Source organism: Talpa occidentalis, unplaced genomic scaffold (assembly GCF_014898055.3).
Source record: "Talpa occidentalis isolate TD23 unplaced genomic scaffold, MPIMG_talOcc4v2.1 talOcc4.9, whole genome shotgun sequence".
In the NCBI taxonomy this organism is placed as follows: domain Eukaryota; kingdom Metazoa; phylum Chordata; class Mammalia; order Eulipotyphla; family Talpidae; genus Talpa; species Talpa occidentalis.
The window spans coordinates 68,854,238-68,860,452 of NW_023605305.1; the positions used below are offsets into that span (position 1 = coordinate 68,854,238).

Here is a 6,215-nt window from a genome sequence, read left to right on the forward strand (position 1 = left end):
TTGTTTAGTTTCCACTTAATGTAATCCTAAACTATAACCTAAGCATGCTAGTATCCCTCCATCTATTGAAATATGGTCAGCATTTCAACAAAGTCACATCCTTCAGAGTCTTCTCCCTGAGCCTTCTGATTTGCTGAAAACTGGTTTTATTATTCTCATCCTATTGCATAGATATCATCTTGGTCTGTCTCCACCTTCATTTCTCTCCTGTAACAGATTACCTGCTTTCTAGAGCCCACTTATTCCTTCTAAGATTATTCTATTATTTTATGGAAACATATTCTTCAGGAACTTCTTAATAAAGGCACAAGAAGGTAAAATGTTTAAGACAATGCCTTTAAATGTCTTTACTCAACTGCCACACTTAATTGGTAAGTTTGAATGGGTATAGAATTCTAAATTGGAAATCACATTCCCTTAAATTCTAAATTGGAAATTTAGTTAAATTTAGAATTCTAAATTTCCTTAGAATTCTAAATTGGAAATCACATTCCTTTAGATTTATAAAACTTTTTAATGTTTAAATATATAATTTCACTATGCTAGAATACAAAGATGTTGTTAAGAAGTATGATATCACCCTGGTTCCCAATTTTTTATGATATCTCTGGAAATTTTTTTTAAATAATAAATTTTATTTTTATATTCCCCATACAATTGCAACCCCCCCATTCTGACCCCAATCCCTCCCCTCCTGCCCCCCTGCTGTGGTTTATATATAACAAATAGGTCACAGTTGCCTATGCATGGCCAGCTAGTAGCCAACTCATGGGAACCCACGCATAACCACAGAACTATTAAATATCAAAAAAGTTTTCCTCCTAATCCTTCAATGTCACCCATCTTATAATTAGTATTCAGATTTCCCCAGTTGGCTCTGCCGGCTCAAGGTGCCTGGAGAACCATAGACTTTGGCACAGCCATGGCCAAGTCTATGAATCACACCACGCACAACCAATCCTGAAAATAGCATAGAAATGGCATCAAGAAACTCTGATCACAAAGATATGAATCTCTTAAGAGGGTGGGTCAGAACAAGAAAGGCCTGAAGAAGATGTAGGCCAACAATGCCAAGTCCATGCATGCACCTGCTAAGGCTGTCAAGGCTTTTGTGAAGCCCAAGGATGTCAAGGCCAACATTCCAAAGGGCCGGGGCCGCAAGCTCATTCAACTTGCCTACAACTCTCACCCCAAGCTTGGAAACATGCCCTTGCCTGCATCACCAAGAGTCTCAGGCTGTCCTGGCCAAAGACCAAGGCTCAAACCCAGGCTAAGGATGAGGCTGCAGCACAGGTTCCTAAAGGTACACACACTGCCAAAGTACCCAACCCCCAACAAAGGCTCAAGAATAAAGGACCCTATCTGCCCATGTGAGAACAGAGGGACTAATGTCACCCCTAGGCTGCCATCTGTAGGGCACAGGTGTCTTCCTGTGCTATTTGTACAAATAAACCTGAACCCCCCCCAAAAAATTCCCCTAATTGTTCCATATATATCTTCTTATGGTGGGTTTGCTTTCTTAGGTCAGCTTTGATAGGATGGCTAGTTTCTTTTATTATTATGGGCAATTTCAAACAACACAAAATTGATATAATAAAATTAACTTTAAGAACAATATTAATATAATAAAAACAATAAAATAATAGCATGCACATACACATATGTACATATCAACAACTTCTACAGTTACCAGTATTGGGTTATGCTTTCTTTTATTTATTTAAGTTTATTTATTTATTTAAGTTTATTAATTTATTTATTTATACAAGCACTGGGTACAGTCAGAAGCACGGGAGGGTGAGAGAATTCACCAGAGCCAGAGCGGGGAGCAGAGCAGTCAGAAGGACCGAGGTACACTGCTGAGGGGAGCAGCGGGCGGCAGGAGAGGTCTGCGTGCCATGTGGGACCCTCCTCCCGTGGCCGGGGAGATGCAGGGGATGGAACCGGCGCTGCAGAGGCTGCGGACAGCTTCGCAACCCAGCGCTCAACCACTGCACCACCAGGGAGGCCCAGGTTATGCTTTCTTTTATTAAAGATTATATTTATTTATTTTTTGCATAGAAGACCTGGGGTACAGGCAAGAGGTGTGGGGTGGGGGGTGAGAGGATTCACCTGAGACAGAGTGGGGAGCAGAACAGGCGGATCTACTGAAATACACTGCTGAGGGGAGCAGCAGGCGAGACAAGAGAGGTCTGCTGCACCATGTGCGTAGCTCCCTGGCTGGGGATTGAACTCAGGCCCCCGCAGTGCTAGCACTGAGAATTAACCCCAAGGCCACCAGGGAGGCCCAACATCTGACCATACTTGTTTCATCTATACCACCACACTGCCACATGCTCTAAATCTTTTACAACAAGTTCCACATGTTGTATCAACTCATCCATGTGAATTGATAAAATATCAATATCAATCATATCTATATCATATCTACCCCATAGCTATCTTATTTCATCATATCTAGATCATCAAGTCCAAGAACTTCTCTTCCCCTTTTATTATACCCACAATATAATTATCACACATAAAACATTTTTAACAATATCAATAAGTATTCAGTCAGTATTCAAATTTTCATGATTGTCTTGAAAAGTTTTTGTGCACTTTAAGTCCATTTTGTTGACAAGCAAGAGGCAGGGAGAGGGGAAAGGCAGCTATAGTTTCCCACCCCCAGCCCCACTAGGGGAAAAAGACCCCTCTTCTCTTCCTACCCCTCAAATGGCTGTGGGGGGAGTTTGTGCAGTCTGTGCTGGGATGGAGTGGAGGCTGTGGCTGGCCATTAGCGTCTTGTCGAACTCCAAGAAAGGACAGAGAAGGTATTGACCTTTCCACCTCTTGCTCCCTGTAGGACAGCAGCCACAACCTTACACTATAGAAGTCTTCATACAGGTCCTCCCTCTGGTCCAGGAGCTTGTCCTGGTACTGCTACAGAACCTCTCAGATGTAGACCTTGTTTTCCTAACCTTCCTGCTGAGTCCCCAGGCTAATAGAAATTCAGCCAATCACCAGTGAGAAACAGACCCTCCACCCTGCAGAAGTTTCCTGTCTTCAAGTAATAGCTCTATAACCAGTTCAAATATGATGGTAGAGGAGATGGGACAAGAACCTGACCTAGAAATGACCTCAGACTCATTAGCATGTTAATATGCACATCCCTAGTGGAGACTTCAGATGTCAATGAGACATGCAACATGTGAAGAAGCATGTAACCTGTGGATGAGTGTCCCAGTGTAGCCCAGGCTAAAACACATTGTGATGCTGCTCCCCACTACCCCACCATGGTAACAAGCTCAGTATTGTTGCCACCCTTCTCCTATTGTGTGATCCACAATAAATGTTCCCGCCTTGAAACTTATTTTTTTTTTTTTCAAAATGTGTAGTGGATTAATTGATGAGAGCCAGACAAAGACCCTTTGGAAACTGAATTAGTACTTGTGGCAGACCTGGCAGGGTTTCACCTAGTCAAGGAAGAAAAACTGGTTGACAATGATATTGTATATGTTGATCTTGTACTTGGCCAGCTCCCAGATTAATCATTCTGTCTCATAAAGGGATAGGGACTCAGCAGTGAACATGCAGCTAAAGGTCACCTGCTCAGGGTCCTTGAACTGCTTGCTGACAAGCAAGCAGGTGACAGGGAAGCAACTCCTCCACCTTAGAGGCCAACTGATCTGTTCTCACATCCCCTAGGCCTAGTGTGTAGCACGTCTGTGAGATGAAGGTGTTGATCTGATTCTTTTTTTTTTAAAGATGTATTTATTTATGCATACAAGAGCTGGGGTACAGGCCAGAGGTGTGGGGGGAGAGAGGACCCAGAGACAGAGTGGGGAACAGAACAGGAGGATTGACTGAACTACACTGCTGAGGGGAGCAACGGGCTAGTCAGGAGAGGTCTGCTGCGCCGGGTGGATCATTTCCCTGGCTGGGAATAAAACTCGTGCTGCAGATGGTGGCTGCAGATAACTTCACAGTGCTGCGTCTTAGCCCCTTGTGCCACCAGGGGAGGCCCTGATCTGATTCTTGATCTGCATCAGACAGTGGAGGCCCAGCTCAGTGATGGTGGGGATATTGAGTAGTCACAGGGTGTGGTCCACAGGTGCCATGTCAAACACCATGACTGAGAAGTCATGCCTTCATCAGTGTCATGATCTCTGTATAGCTTATGGCCTAGTCAAGGCAGGGAAGATGTAAAGGTGCTCATCAGTTCCTATATCACCTTCTTATCTGTGCTCAGCATGTCGTCCTACTCAAAGAACTCATTGGGCAGCTCAGCCATGCTGAGGCTGGGATCAATCTCCATGATGAAGAGGTTGTCATAGCCTTTAACCTTGGACAGCACCTCAGAGAAGTTCTGGGGAAAAGCATCTAACACCTGCCTCTTGGATAGCTGGACCTCTAGGCTGCTGCTGCAGGTGGTCTTATCAGCACCATCCTTACCCCTGATGAAGATCCATTTAAGGTTGTGCTGCTCCATGATGTTGCTAAGTATGGGCTCCAGCAGTTCCATATATGGTGCACCCTTGAACTCCTTTTCCTCAAAGCCGCTACCCCTCAACCCCTGTCCAGACCACCCCAACTGCCATGTTGGAACCAGCCACATATATAAATGTGGTGGGTTGCTGTTTTTTGGGTTTTTTTTTTTTTGCAATTGACTTCTTAGAATCTTAACAATGCCTCCATGTTGTATTTATTTATGTGTAAGTTTTTCTGGAAAATTAACTTTGTGAGGCAAAATTTATAATCAATAAAGTGCACGCATTTTAAGGGTAAAAATTTGAGTTTTGACAAATGTGTATTCCTGTGTAACTACCAGCACATTCAAGAAAAGAAACATATCCATTTCCCTAAAAAGTTCTCTGTGCCTCTTCTCTGTCAACTCCCACTACCTCATGCAACCCTCAAGTCCCAGATAACAACTGTTTTCTGTTACCAGAGATGACTCTTTATTAATTCACTCAGGTTGTCACAGGTATAAGCATCTTACCATTTTGTAAAATTATGTAGTATGAATATAACATAAATTGTGTATATTTTCACCAGTTGATGGACATTAAAATTGTTTCCAAATTATCGTTATGAGGCATAGAACTATTATGAAAGTTCATGTACATTCTTCGTGGATGTATTTTCATTTTTCTTGGGTAAACATCTAGGAATTGCTGGGTTCTACAGAAAAATTTAACTTTATAAGGAATAGTCAAGCTATTATCCAAAGTGGATGGAAAATTTTACATTCCCACCAGTAAGATGTGAGAATTCCTGCTGTCAATATCTCCGCCAACACTTTGTCTTTCAATTTCATCCTTTCTAGGTGTGTGGTGGTATCTCATCATGGTTTTATTTTGTGTGTGCCTGATACTCATGTTGATCATTTTTTATGGACTTATTAGTGACTTATATATCTTCTCTTATAAAGCATCTATTCAATTTTTTATCCATTTTATTGTTGGGTGGTTTTCATATTTTTGAATTATAAGAGTTACTTGTATATTGTACTTTCAAGTCCTTCAACAGCTAAGTGTGTTAGATATCTTTTTTTCCCCATCCTTTGTTTTTTCATGTTAGTAACTCTCTTTTAGAGACCAGAATTTTAAAATTTTTATGAAGTCCAATTTATCAACTTTATCTTTTATATTTATGCTTTTTGTGGCACTATCTAGAAAATTATTTGCTTACAATCAAGGTTACAAAGTTTTTCTTTTAGAAGTAATAAAATTTTCACTTTTATGCTTGGATCTATGATCTTTATCTATATCTTTTTTTTTTCTTTAAAGATTTATTTATTTATTTATCTATATATATTTTTCTTTAAAGATTTATTTATTTATTTATTTATTTATACATACATACATACAAGAATTCAGGTGTAGGCCAGAGGTGCAGAGGGGAGTGTGTGTGAGAAAATTCACCAGAGACAGAATGGGGAGCAGAACAGGTGGATTGCCTGAAATACACAGCTGAGGGAGCAGCAGGGAGACAGGAGAGATCTGCTGTGCCATGTGGGTTAGCTTATAAATAAGCTTTGTAGTCAGGTAATGTATGTCTTCCATCTATATTTTTCTTTTTCAGAATTGCTTTGGCTCTTCTTGACTCTTTATTTCCATATAAATTTTAGAATAAATGTATCCATTTCTACCCTTAACTCCCATCTGTTGTGATTTTGATTGGGAAGGAACTGAACGGGTAGACCAACTTCTAGAGGATCGTCACCATGACAA

The 6,215-nt window shown here is 41.1% G+C and overlaps 1 pseudogene; it reads right to left on the reverse strand.

Annotated features, from left to right (window-relative positions):
• Positions 1–3,422: 3,422 nt before the first annotated feature.
• LOC119236805 (ATPase GET3-like) lies at positions 3,423–4,597 on the reverse strand (annotated as a pseudogene).
• Positions 4,598–6,215: the final 1,618 nt, after the last annotated feature.